Below are 23926 nucleotides of genomic sequence, written 5' to 3'. Positions count from 1 at the left end.
GGCTTTATAAAAGGGAGAAAGAGTTTAGAAACATGACCTGGGAAATCAACAGCAGGTAGAGAGCAGGCCAGGAGCCATGTTTGAGAAATCCATAAGCTGGAGATGCACAAATCAAAGCATGTGATTAGGAGTTATCACAGGTAGGGTAGCATGTAGCAGAAAAGCAGGGTGAAGGGTGGCTGAAAGGTATGAGCCTAAAGGCACAGGAGAACATGGGGCAGGCCCAGCATGCTCCACACCCTCTATTCACTTACAAAGGGGAGTGCTTGTGTCATCTAATCAACAGTTGGATGTATACATGAAATATCAAGTAGGGGCATGAGATCATGCAGAGATCAGGGGGTATGATTTTCCAGCTCATGAATCTAATTAATTTAATCCTATCTGCCTGCCCTTATCACAGGGACTCAAACGCATGAGCCAGCAACACAGTCTCTCAGGGTCTGCATTAGCAGGAAGTTGTAATCAAGAGTCAGAGCTGAGAATCAATCCCAGGGAATCCAATATGGGATGCAGACATCTTAAAAGCTAGGCTAAATATTTACCCCTGTGTACGGTTTCACTATTTTCACTTTAAGAAAATAAAAAAAAAAAACAGGAATCATTTTATTTCTACTGTGGTAGAATTATCATGAGTTATTTAAGATCAATCTTTAATTAAGCTTAATAATGGCTGAATCTTATATATTAATAAAGTTTAATTTTCACAATACCTATAGTTTTTATGACTTTTATAATCATTAAACAATTTTCTGAAAATCACTTGAAATGACTGAAATATAAAGGTCTACAACCTCTGACACAAACAAACTTACATCAGTTAGAATTTGAATGTATCTTTTTTCAAGAAAAAATGTTACTGGTTTGATCAATATTGTCTAATCATAGAGTGAAGAAAAGGAATTCACTGGTAATTTGTTTTTTTTTTTATCTTTTATTTAATGAATATAAATTTCCAAAGTACGACTCATGGATTACAATGGCTTCCCCCCCCCAATACCGTCCCTCCCACCCACAACCCTCCCCTTTCCCACTCCCTCTCCCCTTCCATTCACATCAAGATTCATTTTTGACTATCTTAATATACAGAAGATCAGCTTAGTATACATTAAGTAAGGATTTCAACAGTTTGCTCCCACACAGAGACATAAAGTGAAAAATAATAGATGATTTTTTTTTTAAATGATGATGAAATCAGATCAGACCTATTGTCATGTTTAATCCCAGTGAGAGTCAAGTTGGGAATTGATAATTTCTTTTTTTTTAACAGAAGATCAGTTTAGTGTACATTAAGTAAAGATTTCAACCGTTTGCACCCCCATAGAAACACAAAGTGAAATATACTGTTTGAGTACTCGTTATAGCATTAAGCCTCAATGTACAGCACATTAAGGACAGAGATCCTACATGAAGAGTAAGTGCACATTCACTGGTAATTTGTTTCTCTAACCCCCTCAATGTTGCCTGAAAATGTGCTACTTGGAAGCCATTTGAGCCTGCAGCCTTCCTTCCATGGCTGAGTGTTTGCCACCCTGACACTAGGCAGCAGAGTTTCCTCAAGACTACTGAAAAGCTCATGAGCACCTGCTCCAATCTTGGCTAAGCCTATTGATCAGACCCAATCTACTGCAGCTTCATTCTGACTTGCCTTAATAACAAGAGGGGACCCAGGGGGAAAAGCTCATACGGTCTTAGGGTCTAAAATGGTTACTGTGTTCCTTCAACAGAGATGGAACACACAGACTCAATTCTTCCAGGCAGTCCTTGTTTCCTGAGATTTATTTTAATTTTAGATGTAAATTTAAAAAACAAAAAAAAATGCACTGAAAACTGATATTGGCATTTGGAGAATTACATATTAGGAAAATGCATTGAGAAATCTGTATTGTTTGGTCTCTTTTCTGATACTCTTTCCATATTTTGCTCTTTGGAATGGAATTTACAAACTATAATAGTTGAGGAAATTCTCATCTATAGATTTCAGGATTTTCTTGTCTGCCATATTTATCACCCATCCAAGAGCAAAACCAAAGAAAACCTGCCTTGAATCCTTTGGAGTACTGAGCATTTAGAAGAGTTTGTCTGTAGTGATAGCAGTTTAAAATACAACTGTATTTCTTGGTGAGTTCAAGTTTTGCTTCAGGAAATTTGACAAGATCTACCATGTTATGACAGCACTTGGCACCAGTGCTTCAGGTGAAAGGGTTATCCACACAGAAAGAATGGAACAAGATTGCATAGAATTTCTTTTTAAATGTGGAAGTGGTAAATAAAAAGAAAAATCCAAATACTGGCTTCTACAGACTGATGGTTATAATTGTTTAGTGTTTATTTATTTTTATCTACTAAAAAGGCAGAACAACGGAGAGATCTTCCATCTACTAGGTCACTTCCAAAATGCCCAAAACATCCAGGATTGGGCTACAATGAAGACAGGATCCAAGACTTTCATCATAGTGTCCCACATGGGTGGCTGGGTCCCAAGCATTTCCATTGTTGCCTTCCCACATACATTATCAGGGAGCTAGATCTAAAGCAGAACAGCCAGGATTCAACCTGACAATCAGATATGGGATTCCAGCATCACAAGCAGCAGCTTAGCCTGCTATATCATGATACTGGACCACAAGAACCCTTTTTAAATCCTCTTATCTTTCTCAACAGTTAAAAAAATTAGAAATGTGGGGCTGGTGCTGTGGCACAGCAGCTTAATGCCCTGGCCTAAAGCACCAGTACCCCATATGGGTGCCAGGTTGAGACCCAGCTGCTCCAATTCTGATCCAGCTCTCTGCTATGGCCTGGGGTAGCAGTGGAAGATGGCCCAAGTCTTTGGGCCCCTGCACCCATGTGGGAGACCTGGAAGAATCTCCAGCCCCTTGAAGAAGGCCTTGGAAAGCAGTAGAAGGTGGCCCAAGACCTCAGATCCACGCCCCTATGTGGGAGATCTAGAAGAAGCTCCAGGTTCCAGGGTTCAGATTGGCCTGGCTCTGGCCATTATGGCCGTTTGGGGAGTGAACTAGCAGATAGAAGACTTCTCTCTGTCTCCCCCTCTCTCTGTAGTTATATCTCTTAAGTAAATAATAAATTATTCAAAAAAAGAAATTAGGTAGGAGCCTTATGATTTCTGAGAAACCAAGTTATAAAAATGAATTCTCTTAACCAACGAGCAAGAGAAGATATCTTAGTGACAGCAACCAACAGAGGGATGCTGACCAATCCTGGTTTGGCCTTAAACTTTTTAAAGTACCTGAAATGTCTTAAGGTTAAGTAGTAAGAGAAGTCCTATGCACAAAATACCACCAATATCACAGGGTCTTTAGTTGAGGTTAGAACACAAATAAATAACTCTATGAGTACAGTGATGGCCTACTCATTGTGCTTTAAACAATGAAAACTTACACACAACTTGAAACATTAAACAGCTCACAAAAATCAAAGTAGAATTAAAGAACTTACTGAGAACCTTAATATAACAGCATATACGTTAATGGGGCCATTATGAAATCAACATGATTTAATCTATGTAATTCATTCATGCATGCACAGTACCTGTAATTCAGTAAAGTTAACACTCACCAAAATATAATATTAGAGTTGGAAAGCCTCACAACTCAAACTACTCTTTCTATACCATCAGACAGTATCTGGCAAACACTAACCACTGACTAAATATCTGTTAAATACAAGCATGTGACAGTTACTCTAGCACATTTCATGTTCTAGCAGTATGCCAACACAGGGTAAATGAGGAACAGCCACATAAAGAAATGAAAACTGGAAAATGTCTTCTGGAGTTAAGACTTGTAATTACAGAAACAAAACCAGCCAAAGCCAACTGAGGCTCTCGATAATCCTATATTATTTCACTTAACAGGGCTACTCAGTATTTCAGTTCTTTTTTAAAATATGTATTTATTTAAGAGGCAGAGTTAGAGACAGAGAGAGAGAAAGACAGAGAGATAGCTCTTCAGTCTGCTTGCTCACTGTCCAAATGGCCACAAAGGCCAGAGCTAAGTGGATCTGAAACCAGGAGCCAGGAGCTTCTTCTGTTTCTCCCATGTGGGTGCAGGGGCTTTAGAACTTGAGTCATCCTCCTGTGCTTTCTCAGACACATTAGCAAGGAGCTAGATCAGAAGTGGAGCAGCTGGGCCTCAAAGCAGTGCTCTTATGGGATGCTGGCCTTGAAGGTAAAAGCTAGGCCCACTACATGACAGTTCTGGCCCCAGTATTTCAGTTCTTGACTCAGCAAGAAATTATTATCAAATAGTATTGTGAAATATTTTAGTTGAGCACCTTTTTCTCTAAAAACATTTTTGAAGGAAAATGGGCAGCACAAAAAGAAGTACAGTGTAGTGGAATGATGTAGTCTGAGAGGGATCCTTGTTCCACTGCTAAATGGCTTGTGTGCTTTACTCCACCACCACCAAATAAACCACATGCACTAACCCACTCCAAATTCAGATAGGTCCAAAATACACTGGATGTTATAGCCACCCAAAGCTCCAATAAGTTGACAAAAATGTGCTTCTGGCTACTAACTCCTACATAAATACTGAAAAATAAGGTAATAACTTGCTGATATCAACATCTTCCCATTAAAACAATAGGTAGCAAACCTCAAAAACAAAATGGAGTATTCTAAGCATTTAAAAATTATATGGCATAAACTTCCTTCCATAAAGTTTGCCCAAGATAAATAACTCTTCTTATTCTGAAATTGACCCTCTAAGAGAAATAAAAATGTGCCCTAAACATTTTTTGTAGGGTGGACCTATGGTGTAGTGGTTAATACACAGCTTGGAATGACTGCATGCTGTAACAGAGTGCCTGGGTTCAAGTCCTGCCTCAACCCCCAATCCTAGCTTGCAGCTATTGCAGACACTGGTTGCAGCAGATGGATGGAAGTGGTTAGGTCCCTGCCACCCAGATTGAGTTCCCAGCCTCTAGCTTCATCAACCTGGCCCAGCTCCAGCTGTTGCTGCAATTTTGGGATTGAATCAGTGGATGGGAGATCTCTGCATTGTCACACTTTCACATAAATCTATTTTTAAAAAATTCTTCCGTAACTCAGAAAACTATAGAACAATCAACTAAATTATTCAGATGTCAAATTACAACTTAACAGATAGCCTGTGGTAAGGCTTGTTTTACTGTTTTTCAATGAATACCTCCTAGAATGACTGCAAAGCTGCCCAGGAGGAACAAGCCCAAGATTCTGAGGGCACTGATTCTGCCCAGGCCTCCCACCCATGACATCAGTTGACTTCTGACTGCTGCACAACCACCACTACCAAACTCTGTGGTGACAATTACTTTAAAAATACTCTATATTGCAAGACATTCCAAAATGCCTGTGACTGTTTTGCAATAAAACACTTATTTTTGTATTTGAAGCAGCTCACTCTGAAAATGGTAAATGACGGAGCAAATGAAGAAAGCTCATCCGTAATAAATTAGAGTAGAGTGAAATGAGAATCATATAGTGAGGCTGGTGCCACAGCTCATTTGGCTAATCCTCTGCCTGTGGCACCAGCACCCCAGGTTCTTGTCCCGGTTGGGGTGCTGAATTCTGTCTCAGTTGCTTCTCTTCCAGTCCAGCTCTCTGCTGTGGCCCAGGAGTGTAGTGGAGGGTGGCCTGGGTCCTTGGGCCCTGCACCCTTATGGGAGACCAGAGAGAGGTGCCTGGTTCCTAGCTTCAGGTTGGTGCAGTGCTCCAGCTGCAGCATGCTGGCTGTGGTGGCCACCTGGGGGGTGAACCAACAGAAAAAGGAAGACCTTTCTCTCTCTCTCTCTCACTCTCACTGTATAACTCTGCCTGTCCAAAAAAAGAGAGAGAGAGAGAGAGAGAGAGAGAGAGAGAATGTTGTGGTAGATTTCTTCTGAGAGGATTTGTTCTGAGAGGAGGAGCGTGGTGGGGGCAAGAGGCACAGAGTCACCACACAGACCCCGGGAGTCGGGTGAAAGCAGGCATGAGGCAAGCAGCCTTCAGACTCATTTATTTCAATTGCTACAGCTGCTTCTATAGCCAAGGCAGCCAATCAGGTCAAGCAGCGGTCTGTGCCCTAGCCAATCACAGCCTATTGCCAGGCAGTTTCCAAAGCATCCAATCACAGCCTGTTGCCAGTCAGGCTCTGTTGTCATGTGGTTTCCGAAGCCATCCAATCACGGCCTGTTGCCAGGCAGTTTCTGTTGTCAGTGGCCATCTTGGCATGACCTTTTCACCTTCTCATTCCACCACAAGAGAGAATCATACGGTGAATATTTCTAGAAAGCTTCCAATTATGAAAAAAATGGAATGGTAGTTATTTTTCTCAAATTCTTGATTTTCAGAGAATATAAGTATACTCATTTTACCTTTTATATATTGAGTTTAAAAATAATTTCAGGGTTTGGCACTGTGGCATAGTGGGTAAAGCAACTGCCTGCAGTGCTGGCATCCCATATGGGTGCCGATTTGAATCCCAGTTGCTCCACTTCCAATATAGCTCTCTGCTATGTACTGGGAAAGCAGTAGAAGATGACCCAAGTCCTTGGGCCCCTATACCTGTATGGGAGACCTGGAAGAAGCTACTGGCTCCTGGCTTCAGATTGGCATAGCTCAGGCCACTGCGGCCAACTGGAGAGTGAACCAGTGGATGGAAGACTTTCTCTCTCTCTCTCTCTCCTTCTCAATATGTGTAACTCTTTCAATTAAATAAATAAATCTTTTAACAAAAGAATTTTCAATTGGGCAGTTTGATCAGGAAATGTTTAACTCATGTTTGAATGTAAGAGCACTCAAATCCTGGTAAAAGCATTTAGACAACAAGCTGCAATTGATTTTCATGTCTGTAGCTTATAAAAACTCAGTTTGTTCATTCAACAAATTTTAAGTGAGTCACTTCTATACATCAGAAAACACTCTCCAAGCTAGAGATAGAGCAGTGAACAAAGGTCCCCATCATCATGAGATTAGAATCACAGAACAAACAGAAGTCAAGGAAAATCATACTTAGACCATTTGCGATAGCTGCCCAGGGAAAACACCACACAAGGCAAGGGGAGAAGAATGACTGTGTGTGTGTGTGTGTGTGTGCATGTGTGGGCTTGTGCAACTATGTGTTCTCTTCTGTTTAGCATAGTCAGGAAAGATCTCCCTAATAAGCAGAGTCCTGGAAAAATGGGGCTGTGAGCTATGAAAATTACAGGTAGACAAGTCACCAGGCAGAGGGAACAGCAGGGTCAGAGACCTGAAGGAGCTCAGCCTGTGGAGAAAGGCTGGTGCAGCAGCCAGCAACAGGTCTGCACAAAGGAAGCATTAGAAGGAGTATGGGGTGGTGCAAATTACATCCAACCTCATAGAATGGCATGGACACCACTGGAGGTTCTGTGCAGAAGAGTGGCAGTCCATGCCTTAGAAAGAACCCAGGGCTATATTGCCCCACTGTAGGTAGGAGTGCAGCAGAGAGGTAAGCTAGAAGGTACTACCACCACTCAGGCAAGAGGGTGGGGAAGAGCAGCACCCAGAGAGGCAGGAGGATCATAAGCAAAGTCTGAAGACAAAACTCACAGGGGGTGCAGGGTATAAAGAGTCCAGAGGACACCACATTTTGGGCTAAAATACCCAAAAATACAAAATTGTTGCTGACTTAGAAAATACTGCAAGAGCACATTGAGGTGACAGAGAAAAACAGACACTCCAGAAATGTTAGGCTTGAGATCTATATGAGGTATTCAGTGAAAGGTGGTTCAGGCAGGGTCTGGAGAATAGAGAGGTTTAGAGGCTCTTTGCACCTTGGTCCATCTGTCAGCAACATGCCTTACTCATTACGTCATATTAGCCCATGTGATACATGCAGCCCAAGCAATTACTGCCAATAATTATTATTCACCAACTAATTCAAAAGCAGCAGGCAGTATGAGACAACGAGGGAAAAGGAGAAAAAGAAATAGACAAGAAGAGAAGCTTACCCAGATGTTTTGGGTCAGAGGGTGTAGTGACAACATTTTCCCAAGTGCAGCAATGGCTAGTTCTGAAGCCATCTGTACTTCAATATTACCTTTCCCCTTGAAGGTGCCAGCACCCTGTATGAAGTCCAAATAATCCGTTAGTAAACACAGGGGCCAAAACCAAATTAATGGCATCAGGCTTCCTTTCTGTGTTTTCCCTCTAAATTTCCTGTGATAAAATAATAATTTCTATTTTAAATACCTGTGCTTTAGAGGTCATCATTGTGGTTCAATGGGTTGAATTTCTGCTTATAATGCCAGCATCTCATAAGAGCATCTACTCAATTCCCAGCAGCTCCATTTCTGATCCACCTCACTGATAATGCACCTGGGAAAGCAGCAGAAGATGGTCCAAATTCTTGGGCCTGGGCTACCTACATGGGAAACTTGGACAGAGTTCCAGTATCAAGATTTGAGAATGGCCCAGTCCCAGATTTTGCATCCCTTTGGGGAAGGAACCAGGGGATGAAAGATCTTGCTCTCTGTCTCTCTCTGTAACTCTGCTTTTCAAATAAGTAAATTTTAAAAAACTAGTAAACTTATACAGAAATATCTCTGCCTTGAAGTGCTATCATTGTTTTTACATTTATTCAGGATGCTCTAGTCCATGAATTTTCAGTCCTTGGAAGTATAATGAACTACATTTCCATTCCATTTTATGTACTCAGAAATGTACACAACCCTGGCCCTTCAATAATAAAGGAATGTTCAGTCTTCACAACAACCCTGTGACAGGATCACTGCTTTCAGCTTCATAGATGGGGACACTGAAGCACAGGTTAAGTACTTTTCAGGAGGTCAAAAACCTGGGATTCTACTCCAGCACTCAGCTCACAACATTTGTGTGAACACATTTGTGTGTTCTTAAAACACATTGTGCTGCATGATGTAAATGAGATGTATTCTTACTTATCCTGCGTCAGTAAGAAAAGCTGGTAAGAAGAGGTTGATGAGGTAGAGAAGTAAGCTGAAACATCAGGAACAGAATTTGAAACTGAACTTCAGATGGCAGAAAAAAAGAAGACAACAGTTAATCACCTTGCATTCAACACTTTTATTAAAGCCTCAGAGCTGAAAATATTAGAAATGCCAGGCATGTCCTTATGTTAAACATTTGGATCTTCTCTGTGAAATTGCCTAAAACTTGGTGGGAGAAATCCTGGAAGAACCACCCACATATTCTCTCAAACACAGTTATTTCAATATATTTTGTTGAAAAATTAATTTTTAACTGATATGAAATGTCATATTACCTTTCTAGTATACATGTTTCTCTCATGTGGGCCTGGAGATTTTTCCCCATTGAATTTAACTTTGCTCCAGAAGTAAATCCAAATACCTAAGGGTATGCATTATTCTACTTTACATTACTTTAACTACAATACCTGAGAAGAGTTTCTTTGGAAAGAAAGGACTTGTTTCAGCTTATGGTTGGAGGCTACAGGATCTGGTGGCTCCATTGTACATCATGGATAGAGGTTGCTCATGTATGTGGAGGCATGATCATATATTGCCAGGAAGGGGAGATAAAACAGGCAGAGCCTGAAGTGAAATGATCAAACCTCTCTTGAGAACCGCTTTCAAGGGGTACTCCCCCAGTGAACCTAAAGACCTCCCACTGGCCCATTTCCTATCCACCACAATTATATCAATCATAACTATTAATCCATTACCTTAACATGAAAGAATCACAATGTAACAGATATATGAGTTGTGGGGGAAAATCCCTGCTGTACCCCTGACAGGTTATTCAGCAAATGATTAAATATGCTTGTCCTTTCCTGCAGTTTGGCAATTTATTATTGAAACTTCTGTTACTCTAGATGGTGTCTTGCATTGGGGAGCATGATTATGAATCAATACTCTACTTCCCTTTTAATAGTCCTGAATATCCTGCAGGTTTACTCTCCCATTTTTATGAATTTCATGTTTTTAAATTTTATTAGTATTAGAATATTTAAGCATTTTGTTTGAAGTGTAATTTATTGGAGTATAAATGGTACTATATTCCATTAACAGACTTGAGCCAACTGCTGCTGCTTTCCCAGGTGCATTAGCAGGAAGCTGGATTAGAGGCACACCAGACTGCATCCTGACTGATATGTGATGCCAGTGTTGCAAATGGCAGCTTAACCTGCTGTGCCATAATGTTGACTCCTAAGTATGTATTTTTGAAATTTCCGTTGTGGAATAAGAGTAGTGGTGCAACAATGCCAGCATCCCTGTCAGTCAATTTCTTTCTTTCTTTCTTTCTTTTTTTTTTTACTTTTCAACTGGTTTCCTTTTTAGAAAACTTTTAATAAATATAAATTTCCAAAGTACAACTTTTGGATTATAGCAGTTATCCCTCCATAACATCCTTCCCACCTACAAACCATCCCATCCTCTACTCCCTCCCCCATCCCATTCTTCATTAAGATTCACTTTCAATTATCTTTATATACAGAAGATCAACTTAGTATATACTAAGGAAAGATTTCAACAGATTGCACCCATACAGACACACAAAGAATAAAGTACTGTTTGAAAACTAGTTTTACTGTTAATTTGCATAGTACAACACATTAAGGACAGAGGTCCTACATGGGGAGTAGGTGCACAGTGACTCCCGTTGTTGATTTAACAATTGACATTCTTATTTATAATGTCAGTAATCACCCGAGGCTCTTGTCATAAGCTGCCAAGGCTATGGAAGCCTTTTGAGTGTGCCAACTCAAATCTTATTTAAACAAGGTCATAGTCAAAGTGGAAGTTCTCTCCTCCCTTCAGAGAAAGGTGCCTCCATCTTTGATGGCCCATTTTTTTTCCACTGGGATCTCACAGAGATCTTTCATTAGGTCATTTTTTTTTGCCAGAGTGACTTAGCTTTCCATGCCTGAGAAACTCTTATGGGCTTTTTAGCTGGATCCAAATGCCTTAAGGTCTGATTCTCAGACCAGGCATTTTTAATCCTATTTATATGATCACTTTAGTGCTTAATGCTATCTATATGTTCACTTTAACACTCAAGATGGTATTTTTTTGACAGGCAGAGTAGACAGTGAGAGAGAGAGACAGAGAGAAAGGTCTTCCTTTGCCATTGGTTCACCCTCCAATGGCCGCCGCAGCCGGCGAAGATGGTATTTTTACCACCAAGCTTAAGGGGATTCGGAGTCCAATGGCAAGTTTTTAAATTACCCTTGGAAGAGAGTCCATAAAATGTATGCAGAACTATACAGCTTTATAGATACAAACTTCATACATTTCATAATTACAACTTTAGGACCATGGTGATTCTTTCCACTGAGCCTGCCCTCCCACTTATACTCCCACTCCTCTTGCTCCTTCCTCTCATATTCTCACTCTTATATACTAATATCTATTTTAAATTGACTTAATACACTTGACTAACTCTATGTTAAGTAAAGAGTTCAACAAATAGTATGGGAAAAAATGTTACTCAAAAGTCAAGACAAGCACTGTTCAAGTCACTGCTTCTCAAAGTTTCAATTTCACTTCTATAGATTGCCTTTTAGGTGCTCATTTTTCATAAGTCAGGGAGAACATATGGTATTTGTCCTTTTGTGACTGACTTATTTCACTAAGTATAATGTTCCCCAGATTCATCTATTTTGTTGCATTTGATCAATTCCCATCAACAGCAGATTAGGGTACTTTTTCCCTACATCCTTGCCAGCATTTGTTGTTTGTTGATCTCTGTATGAAAGCCATTCAAACATGATGAGGTGAAACCTCATTGTGTTTTTGATTTGCATTTCCCTCAGGGCTAGTGATCCTGAGCATTTTTTCATGTATCTGTTGGCCATTTGGATTTCCTCTTCTGAAAAATGTTTAAGTCCTTTGCCTATTTCTTCCTGAGTATTTTGTTGCTGAATTTCTTTATGTCATATATTCTGGTTATTAATTGTTTGTATCTGAAAAACCATAAAAGTATGACTATAGTCATATTCAAATGGACATCCAAGGTCAGTACAAAAAGTTTATTTCCTTCAATTTGATCTCAGAGTTAGAAAATGTTTTAATGGAGGAAGCCTAAGCAAGAAAGTCCTAGATTAAAAAAAAGGCTATTAAGACACTTAAGAGTTTTTGAAGTTCAAGAGTTATTAAGGAGTTATCTTTTTATGAAAGGCTGGGAGGCCTTGAAATCAAGTGTTCTGTGTATATTTTTATACATATCAATGTTTTAAATTATACTTTATTATGAACAGAATAGGCTGTTTTAATAAGGATTTAAAAATAATTACATTGTCATGAAAACCAAAAATTCCCATAAACAGTTTGTGAATTTTGGTGGAATTTAGTAAGAAGAAAAGGTAAATGTTTTGGCTTTTCTTTATAAAAATGTAACTAGAAGTCACAGGAAAATCTTTAAGCATTGAGACAAAATAATGAGAATCAACATTGTTGTCAGTTAACAGTCACATCAACCTACAATGTGACCAGTTTGGGTCTCTATGTGGTTACTTTTTTGTCCTGTTTGATTGTACCAATTTCCTCAATCTGTCAGGTTTTTTTTTTCATAAGAATGTGTGATTTTGTAATTAGTTCACTTTGTTGGAAACCAGTGTTATAAATATTAGAACCTTTCTGCATTGTATATATTTTTAGAGACAAACCAGAACTGTGGGTGACAAAAGACATAAAATTGCCACAATGAAAATATGAATAGCAGTTTACTGGTTAGCATGGAGGCTAACTTATATCTCTTGTATAGCATTATAGACAGCACAGAGTGTTTATAATGGCCTCACATACTTGCCCATCATTTGTTTATGGGAGTTTGCAGACAATAATGAGCTTTAGCCAAGCCATTATATAACACAGTTGTGGGAACCTAACTAAGAAGATGGCCCTGTTGGTTACTAGGACATTGGTTGCCATTGATGCACATAAGAGGGCAAGGGCAAAAGGATTTGGGGACTTGACAGTTTCATCTTCCTAAGTTCATCCTCTCAACACTCTGCCACTTCAAATATCCTCAATGTGTAATCTACATGTGCCTTCTCTTCTAGAGAGATCCAAGCGTGAGGTGAAGAGTACACATGGGTGAGGAACATTACACTGAAAGGCCATAATGACAATGCAAGTTAATACCAGAAATTACAAACATAACATAGAACACCCCTAACCCTTATGAGTTTCATTATATTGTTCCTGGGCTAAATTTCTAGATGAGTCCAAGTGTAATTTCATAACCAAGTCCAGTCTGGTCAGTGGTATGGCTACATTCTGAGCTGCAGATCTTGCAGGCAAGGTGCTGCACATGCAAAAAGCTGATCTACTGGTCACCACAGCAAAGCTGTAGAGTCCACCAGGGTATTTGTAGACACCATATTATATCCATCTGATGAGGGCAAAATCCAGTAGTCTATCTGCCATCTCCCAAGGAGATCCCAAGTTATCATCCAATTGTTTACACAATGGAACACATATATTGTTACATATATTGACAATTACATTGTACCACTTATTGCTATATCAAAACATAGAATGATTCAGGTTGGGGCCATGAAACTGAATGCACAGTTAGAAACATTCAATGTTTCGGGCTTGGCACCAAGAACAGGACCGCATTAACCCCTTACATTGAATAACACTAAAGGTTTTGAATTGTTCCCCCCACTGGAAGACTCAACACTGACAATTTTTAGTGTCTCTTGGCACTGGGAACACCTGGAGGCCATGATCACTCCCTTCCAGGGTGTAGATGGCACTTCTTTTATCCCCAACTGCACAGCTGTCCTCTCTTCTCTTTGTCTCCCACAGATGTGGCTGTGTTGCTGTAATCAAGGTCCTATGGGTTGTTTTCAGGCTATGGCAGCTGAAGCATCTGTCTCTGCTTCAGCTGTGCATCACCTGGGCTCTGCTTGTTGGCTCTCAAATGGTCTCAACCCTCTACCTCTACACAGTACCAGTGAAAAATACACAAAGAACAGACACTAGACCCCAATGGCAATAGAGCCACAGGTGATATCTGCATTTGTGTCCCTTGAGGCAATCATACACACACACACACACACACACAGAGCTGCACACATCCACATATAGGTGCTCTACCTAGCCATGCCCCCAGTTGCTCAAGTGGGTTAACAGACAATAGAGGCCCAGAGCCAAGGCATTATTAAGGGGTTATTTGCAACAGGCCTAGTAGGTTGTTCTGTAGGTTACCAGGACTTTGATGGCCATAAAGGCACACAGATAAGGGGGCAAGGATATTATGGAGTTGGAACATGAAAACTTCACCTTCCCAATTTCATCTTCACAACAGGTGACCCTCTCTACATGTTGTAGTCCTAGCAGAGTTATTGTCATTGTTACTATCAGATAATCATGTAAAAGAGCATTTTTTAAGAAACTCTTGGATTTCTACCTCTTAAGATTGGCACTGGTGACACTCTCTTCAATTTGCCCTCCACTTTCTCATCTTGTCTTGTTTTTTTCTTTTTTTCTGTTTAACAAAAAGAAATATATTGCTGATCTATCATCCTGTAGACATGCTCTTAATGCTCTTCTAGTCAAGATGGATTTGTTCTTGGTCCTTGATTTGATTTGGTCCCATGTCGGGGTGGACATGGTTGACAACCAAGAGTGAGGGTTATAAATCCCTTTAGCCACATATTTAAGGAGCACAGATGTTTTGACGGAGCTCTTAGAGTAAGCATTTACAGTCTATTCTTAAAATTAACTTAATCAGTTCTGTGGGAAATAGCCATCATGTCAAAATATCAGGTCAGCATATTCTGGCTGAGAATTAGATGTTTGTAGGAAGCTGATAGGTAAAAGACATGAAGCTACAAAGGAAGAATACACAAGAAAACAACAACAGTATAGCTAATCAAGTGTGTATCTGAAAAACCATAAGCAAAATAACTGTAGTCACACTAGTATTCAACATCCAAAGTCAGTAATAAAAGTTGATTTTTAAAAATTTTTTATTATAGATTTAGAAAAATTTCTAACCAAGTTTTTTTACTTTTTTTTAAACTATAGAATAATCCTTTTGAGATTTAAGATCTATTTAGAAGTCATCATTGTATGTACTCACTGAAAGGCTGGGAGGCCTTGAAGTGAGATTGTCTGTGTATATTTTCAGACAAATCATTGTTTTAATTTATATTTTATTATGAATGGAACATAGAGCTTTAACAGAGTTTTGAAAATAATGATGTCAAGAAAACCAAAAATTTCCATAAGCAGTTTCTGAATTTTGAAAGAATTTAGGAGGAAGAAAAGGTAAATGTTCTGGCTTCTCGTTATAAAAACATCCACCAGAGTGTTATAGGTGTTAGAAGTCAGAGGAAAATCTTTAAGCCTTGAGACAAAACAATTAAGGAGAGACCAATATTGTTGTCAGTTAACAGTCATGTAAGTCTACAGTCATCAGTTTCAGTCTCTATGTGGTTAATTTTCCGTAAATAAAGATATATGGTAGAATCTTCATGAATCTCTGTATTTTCTTCAGAAGTCCACCTTCTCAATTTCATCTTATCAACAGGTAACCCTCTGTACATTTTGTAGTCCCCTTCATCAGAAATCTTTGTTTATAAATATTTGTTAAAGCTGTTTTGGATTGTAAAAGTTTGTAGTATGGAACCAGGGCTGTTGATGAAAAAAAAAAACTGAAAATATTGCTAATGAAAATATGAGTAACAGTTTAGTGGTTAACAAGGGGGCTTAGCTATATCTTTTTTTTAAAAAAAGATTTTATTTGTTTTTTTAAGAAGCAGAGTTACAGACGGTGAGAAGTAGACACAGAGAATGGTCTTCCTTCCACTGGTTCACTCCCCAAATGGCTGCAATGGCCAGAGCTGGGCCAATCCAAACCCAGGAGCTTCTTTCAGGGCTTCCCAGCAGGTGCTGGATCCCAATTGCTTGGGCCATCTTTTACTGCTTTCCCAGGCTGCTTTCTCAGGCCATAGTAGAGAACTGGATTGGAAGAGGAGCAGCCAGGACTAGAACTGGCACCCATATGGGATAATGGCACTGCAAGCAGAGGATTAACCTAGTGTACCACAGCACTGCCCCCCCTTAGCTATATATATATAGTTACATCTAGTGATGTAGAAAGTACAACAGTGCTAGATAATAGCTTCACTTTCCCTTGCCTGCCAGGTAATTATGGGAGATAACAGATGATAGTGACTTGAGCCAAGCCCTTATGTAACATGGTTGTAGGCAGCTAGTCAAGCAGTTGGGCCTGTTGGTTTGAAGGTATTGGTTGCCATTGAGACAGACAGATAAGTAGTCAAAGGCATAAAAGTATGAGAACTTGATACCTTCATCTTTACAAGTTCATCTTCTTAACATCATGTCACTTCAAGCATCATCACTGTACAATCTACAGGTGCCTCCTCTTCTGGAAAGATCCAAGTGTGAGTTGAAGAATACACATGGTGTGTGGAATAGTACATCAAATGGTCACTAAAACAATGCAAGTTACAACAGGAAAGTATAAGACATAACAGAATGCCCCAAATCTTCATTGAAATTCATTGTATTGATCCTGGGCTAAAGTCTCTAAATGAGTCCAGGTGTAATTTCATGAACCAATGTGGCTAGTGGCTATGGATACCCTCCAAGTTAGATGAACTGCAGAGCTGGCAGGCAACTGCTTCACATCCAAAAAGCAAATCAGTTGGTCACTGTTGCAAAGCTGTTCAGTCCAGGGTATTAGTAGCCATCAAGTTGTATCCATTTCATGAGGGAATAAGCTCAGTAGCCTATCTTTCATATCCTAAAGGGAACTACAGCTTATCATCCCATTGTTTACAGAATGGAACACATTTATAGTTACAAATATTGGCCATTACATTAAACAATTATTACAAATTCAAATCATAACGTTACATCAGTTTGGGGATGTAAGGTTAAATGTAAGTTAGAGACATTCATTGGTTTGGGTTCAGCCCCAAGAACAGGATCCCTTCCAACACTAAACTCCTAAAATTGGGTGGAATCAGAAACCTTGAATGACACTGAACTCTTCAAGTTGTCCCCACCAAGAGGATGCAACCATTACACTTGTTGTGTGGTCTTTTGGCAATGGGTGCAACCTGGAAGTTGAAGATCCCTACATTCCAGAGAGTGTATGGCATTTTCTTCCACCCACAGCTGCCACTGGCTGTGCTGCCTTCTATTTGCCTTGAAGCAGATGTGGCTGTGCTGTTGTCTGTCCATGTTCAGTGGGATATTCTTGAGCTCCAACAACTTCAGCATCCCTCTCTGTTTCAACTGTATGTCTCTTGGTCTCTGTATCTTGCTTCTCAGAGTGACCCAGCCCACTGCCCTCATTCACACTGGTGGTGAGAAATACACAAGGAACAGACTCTAGCTGCCTTTGCTTGCTTTTTGTGCTGTTTGATCTACTTTATCAGTTTCAAGAATATCTCAGTTTTTTTCATCAGAATTTGAATGCTTTTAGAGAATAACCAGAACTGTGCATGACAAGACATAAAATCACCACAGTGAAAATTTGAATAGTTTAGTGGTTAACAAGGAGGCTAAGTTATATCTATTATATGTAGAATTATAGATAGCACAATAGTGTTTTACAATAATCTTACCTAGATCTGCTCACCAGTTGCTTATGGGGTTTTACAGACAAAAATGGCCCAGACCCAAGCCCTTAAATAGCAGAGCTGTGGGCAGCTAGAAAAGCAGGTGGGCCTGTTGGTTACCAGCTATTGGTTGATGTAGAGGTACAAAGATGAGGACAGAAGGTCATGCTGGAATAGAAAATTGGTACCTTCATCTTCCCAAGTTCATTTTTACAATACTCGACCACTTTAAGTATCCTTGCCATAAAATCTACATGTGTTTCTACTTCTGCAGAGAGCCAAAAATGGGGAGTTGAATATACATGAGTGTGAACATAACACCCAAAGATTGTACCAACTAAGCAAGTACAACAAGACATTATAAAACATAATATATAATACTCACAAACACTACTTGGTTCCATTATATTGCACCTGGGCTAAAGTTTCTAGATGTGTCTAAGTGTAGTTTCATGATCAAACCCAGTGTGGTCAGTGGGTATAGTTACCATCCAAGGTAGTTTAGCTGCACAGCTGGCAGGCAACTTATTGCACAGATCCTCTGACTACAGTGCCAGCATCCCATATGGATGCTAGTTCCAGTCCTGAAAGCTCCATTTCTGATCCAGCTCTTTGCTCCAGCCTGGAAAATCATAAGAAGCTGGCCGAAGTTCTTTGGTCCCTGCACCTATGTGGGATACATGGAAGAAGCTTCTGGCTCTGGCTTCAGATTGGCCCAGCTCCAGCTGTTGCAGCCATTAGGGGAGTGAACCAGTAGATGGAAGATCTATCTCTCTCTGCAACCACCTCTCTGTAATTCTACCTTCCAAATAAATAAATAAATCTTTAACAATTTACTTTTCTCCTTTTTAAATGAATTATTTATTTATCTGAATGGCAGAGAGAGAGAGCAAGAGAGCGAGAGAGCAAGAGAGAGATCTTCCATCTGCTGGCTCACTCCCTAGATGGCCACAAAGCCATGGCTGAGCTTGGTTGAAGCCAGGAGCTTTAGCTTTTTCTGGGTATCCCACATGGGTGCAAGACCCAAGCACTTGGGCCATCTCGCACTGCTATCCCAGGCACATTATCAGGGAGCTGAATCAGAACTGTACAACTGGGACTCAAATTGGCAATGATATGGGAGCCTGGCACCACAGTTGGCAGCTTTACTTGCTACACTACAATGCTTGCCCCAAGATCTATTAAGAAGGGATCATTTTATTTACTCATTGAAATGCCAGTACTTGAAGTCTGGCATTTTCGTTTATTTTTAGATTAATCAGTGTTTAAATTAGGTTTTATTGTGAAAGTATATTTTTAAACTAATTTTTGAAAATAATTACATTGTCATGTAAACCAAAAATTCTCATTAAGTTGTTTTTGAATGTTGGGTGAATTTAGTGGGAAGGAAAAGTAAATATCTTTACTTTTATTTATAAAAACATAGTCCACCAGAGTGTTATAAACTCTAGAAATCACAGTAAATCTTTAAACTTAAGAGAAAATATTTAAGTAGAGAAACAATGTTCTAAGTAAGACACAGAAACCTACAACTTGACCAGTTCAAGTCTCTATGAATTTATTCATTTGTATGATCTATAGTAACAGTTTTATAAATCTGTCAGCTTCCTTTAATCAGAATTTTTTTAGTTTGTTCATTTCATCAGAAACCTGTATTTATAAATACTTGTTAGAATCTTTTCTGTTTGTAAATGTTTTTAGCGAAGAAACAGCACTGTGGATGGCAAAAAAAAAAAAAAACTTTAAAATCACCATGATTAAAATTTGAATAACAATTTACTGGAAAACAAAGTGACATAGTTACATTTATTATATATAGTATTTTGATAAGGAGAGGAGTATTTTTACAAACACTTTTATTTTTTTTAGGCCAGCATAATCTGGCTGTGAATTTTCTTTTGCAGAAGTCTGATAGGTGATAGGCAAAATGCCCAAAAGCAAGAATACACAACAAACTAACAAGAGTATAACAAATCAAGTTGTATCTTAAACACAACAAGCAATGTAATTGTAGGCATATTATTGCTGTCTGTATAAGTACAGTAAGAAAAGCTTATTTGATACAGATTAATCTCATATTTAGAAATTTTTCAATTTTTCATTTTTATGTATTTAAATATTTATTGTATTTAATATATTTAAACCACAGTAGTGTTTTCAAAACTATTTAACTTTTGAGGCCTCTATACTTGTAAAGGGAGGGGCAACTCCAAAGATTTTTACAGACCCCAGTCTTTTATTATGAAGATAACAATCATAAAAAATAACATCACATCAGGACTAGCAGACATTATTGTCATATAACCTATAGAATATTTATATCAATAATGTATATATGTGAAAGTAACTTTAAATTTAGCATGAGTCTACAACTCAGCAATACTCGATATATATCATCTAGGTGTCTAATTAGCAATCATCCCTACTGAATGGCGGGTAGATTCTTTGAGGATCCTTAGGCTTTCAGCTGGAAATCATGGTCAAATGACTTAATTTGAAACAACTAATTTTTCAAAATGCATATCAATAATCTTAACTCTTGAAGCTAAGGTGAATTAGCAGGAAGCTAATGTAGCCTTGTTGTGTCACAACACAAGCCACTTTTGAGATAAGCATTTTTATGGTCTGGTCATAACAGAGTTAGAACCAGGGAGGAGAAAAATGCTTACAAGAGCTGCCTAGAAAGTTGAGGGAAAGGGGGCGGTATTGTGGAGCCACAGGTTAAACCACCTGCTATACCATCATCCAATATTAGAGTGCTGGTGCAGTCTAATATTGCAGGTGAGGCCGCTGCCTGCAGTGCCGGAATCCCAGCTGGTGCAATTCCCAGCTGCTCCACTTCGGATCCAGTTCTGTGCTATGGACTGGGAAATCAGTAGAAGATGGCCCAAGTCCTTGGGCCCCTGCACCTGCATGGGAGATCCAGAGGAGGCTCCTGGCTTCCAGCTTCGGATTGGAGCAACTCTGGCTGGTGTGGCCAACTGGGGAGTGAACCGGAAGATGTAGGACCTCTCTCTCTCTTTCTCTCTCTCTCTGTGTAACTCTGATATTTAAATAAATAATCTTTTTAAAAAAAAACTATTACTGTCTTCTTTTAACAAAATTATATTTTTATTTCTTGCTCTTATGATATTTTTCACTAAAAATTGTGTTTAATTAAAAAACCAAGCAATTTTAAACTATCACATCAACATCTCAGCAGGAACATGCAGAGGAAAAAAATGTAACTTGAATATTTATGGCAAAAAAAAAACTTAATCCCAGCAAAGGAGTTGAACATTTAATGAATACTACACCTGAATTTGAGAGCCTTTAATTGACACTCTAATAGAGATGCTTTCTATGGCATTATTCTTATGATTCTTGTTCCCCACTGGCAACTGCACCAGGGGCTTCTGTGGGAAGCTCTAACTGGCTTTAAGAGAACAAGGGGAGTCCTAGACCTCAGTCTTCGGAATCTACTACATACATAATAAGACCATGCAGTATTTCCAATTTTGTTCTCATACAACAATAATTACAGGGTGCACAAATCAGTTGGGATATCTCAGAGGGCTTTCAGGTGAATTGAGTTGCCCATATTTTACTAAAGATTAATTCTCACACAGTGTACTCACGGAAACCAAATCCTCCTTGCTGAGGGACTGGGATTAGTCTTAGATTCTTGTCTCACATCAACCAGAACTGGGACAAATGACCTTAGTGAGGCCCAACTGGCAGGAAGCCCAAACAAATGGCACAGAAACAGGATTCCCAGTGTCCACTGAGTTCAACTTAGTCATTGAGCCCCCAGATTCCAAACAGTACCATTTCCTTGTACCAACAAAGTACTTATAGGCAGCTGATGTCACAGTAAGAACTGAAAGTAAGGCATCCACAAAAATGGACTCAGCAGCTTCTGGAATATCCCTGAAATCCCAACCCCGGGGTCAGCTCCCCAAGAGCAGCCTGGAGGACACAAGCAGTGCTTGCCCTTCCCCAATAACATGTAAGGACTAGACCCCTACTCCTGGCTGCCATTTGTTACCAGTCAAAATGTGGCCCAGGCTGCTCACCCCTGAACAGCCAGTACACCAGAGATGATTGCTGATGCAAGTGCACTGCTTTATTTAAGACACCAGCATTCTTGGAGTAAAAGCAGACCTCTTTGATCCCAAATATGCTCTTTCCCAAGAATGATGGCTTCTTGAAGAAACCTGGTTCTTAAGGGAACCTGGTTCCTTTCACTGACTCTCATCTCTGATGAACTGTCTAGTGGTGGGCGGCCCGGACCTACTTTTGACCCCTAAAATACACCCTGGCACTCTGATAAGAAATGTGGACATTTCAACCATTCACTTAACCACTAGCCCAAATATCCACTCTTTTCTTAGTAAGTTTTGATAGCTCTTGTTTTTTTCTTTGTACTATCACACCATCTGAAATAACTTCACTACTATATATATAAATATATTTCATTTCCTTACCTAAGAGAGGTCATTTAATTCAAACAATAAAAACAACAAAAAATGCTTCTTGGAGGATTGAGACTTCAGTGGCTCCCATGGGAACCGGAACATTTGGTTTGGGAAGCAGAGGTAGGCCACTGAGACACCTCCACTTGAACTGACCTACTCGCCACTTACTAAGGTGAACTGATGCAATGATTGTTGGTCCCTGGAAATACGTATGCCATAATATAGAAAAATTCACATCAGAGATTTGTTCACAATAAGGACTAAAAATAATTTCTCTACTAATATCACAAAGAAATCACTTAAATACTGAAATAAATGTATAGGATTAGCTGACATGTGAGTCCTACTAGTATATCATCAATTTACACGTCTGGGTCCATAAAATTCTCATTTAAACCAAGTCAAGCATGATAAAAGTACGAATAAGATGCCGTGTCCCCGCACAAGTCCCCAGATGCGCCTATGCACTGTGGCGATCTCCTGCATTAAAGCAGCGATTTCGCCCCAGCCCCGCCCCATCTGACATCAAGTCCTCCAGATTTCCTCACTGCATCTACACTTCTCGAGCTTGGGGCGCCCGGGCTCAGCTGCGGTCCCCCGTGCCCTTGGGGAACCGCACCACGCATTAGATCGGCAATGGAGCTGCTGAATAAACGGAATAGTAAGCGACTGAAAGACCTGGGCGGCAGGGGTTCCTCGAGCCCCGCGCTGAAATCAGTGGGGACTCTCGAGGAGAAGTCCGTGTTCTCTTTTCCAACTGCTAAAAGGAGACGGGGAGCTGACCCCAAATCTGAGCCCTGGTGTGGACCCCAAGGTGAACACAGCAACAGCCGCGCCCGCCTCCCCAGCCCAAACCTCCGGGCTTGCACAAACCAGTAGACTCTGGCCTCGAGAAACAGAGGAGCTGCTGGGACTGGCCTTAGGACGCGTTCTTCTCACACCAGCGCCGCAGAGTGGATGATCGAGCCGGGCTCCGGGAGCGCCGTCCCCGCACTCAGGCCGCGACGCCCACCTGGAGGCGACCTCGCAGTGGGCCCTTGAGGGGCCTGGCGGCAAAGGGCGGGTCAGCTCCGCCGCAGCCAATCCCGGAGGAGAGAGAAACTCGGGCTCTGTGACGCGCGAGAGGGGAGGGGCGGAGCACCAGGCTTCCAGGGTTGCGAGCGAGCGCACAGTGGGAGGCGTGGCCCGCGTTAGAGCGCATGCGCAGCACACTCTGCGTGGGGCCCGGTGGTGGATCGACCTCCCGGGACCTTGGACGGAGGCCAGGCGCTGTTTTTCTCACTTTGGCTTACGACGCGCTGTCGGCCAAGTAGGTGTGTGTGTGTGTGTGTGTGTGTGTGTGTGTGTGTGTTGGGAGGCAGGTGGTGGTGGTGGTGATGTCTGCGCTGCTGGCCTTCTGCTCACAGCCTGAAGAACAGATTCGTTCCGATGTGAGCAAAGTAAAACAGCTTGGCTGTTCAGAATTCAGCGTGCAGTTTTGTGTAAGCCTCAAGTAAGTATCCGTTGTTGGTGGTGTTTGTCGGATTCTAGACTTTGTGTTCTTATTTTCTTGGTATTTTTTTTCCCATGTGGACTAGTTATGCCTGTTACCTTAAATAAGAATGTGGTAGTAAGAATTTCCTTATTCAACAAGGACTTGTTAGTGTTATATATTAATGTTAGACGTCGCAAAACACACCGGACACCAGAGTAAGGGAAAGGGTTTATTGGGAACACCCTACAGACCCGAGTGAAGGGGTGGCGAAGGAAAAAGCGAGAAAGAGAATATAAGAGAGAAACAGAGAGAGGAGCTAGCAAGGAGAGAGGATAGAGCAGAGAAGAGGACAGGAGAGCAGAGCCAAGAGAGAAGAACCAAGAGCCAAGAGACGAGAGGAGGAGGCTAGAGAGAGGAACCGAGAGAGAAGAGTCAAGAGCCAAGAGAGA

General features: G+C 40.4%; 1 long non-coding RNA gene across 1 annotated transcript; it reads right to left on the bottom strand.

The window, feature by feature from the left end:
* Positions 1-2060: 2060 nt before the first annotated feature.
* LOC138845437 (uncharacterized) lies at positions 2061-23077 on the bottom strand. Its single transcript, XR_011382692.1, has 2 exons — positions 16266-23077; positions 2061-15588 (listed from the first exon to the last, which is right to left on the bottom strand). It is a non-coding gene; the product is annotated as an uncharacterized lncRNA (long non-coding RNA).
* Between the last annotated feature and the right edge of the window lie 849 nt (positions 23078-23926).

Source organism: Oryctolagus cuniculus, chromosome 15 (assembly GCF_964237555.1).
Source record: "Oryctolagus cuniculus chromosome 15, mOryCun1.1, whole genome shotgun sequence".
In the NCBI taxonomy this organism is placed as follows: Eukaryota; Metazoa; Chordata; class Mammalia; order Lagomorpha; family Leporidae; genus Oryctolagus; species Oryctolagus cuniculus.
This window is presented reverse-complemented; position numbering and strand designations above follow the sequence as displayed.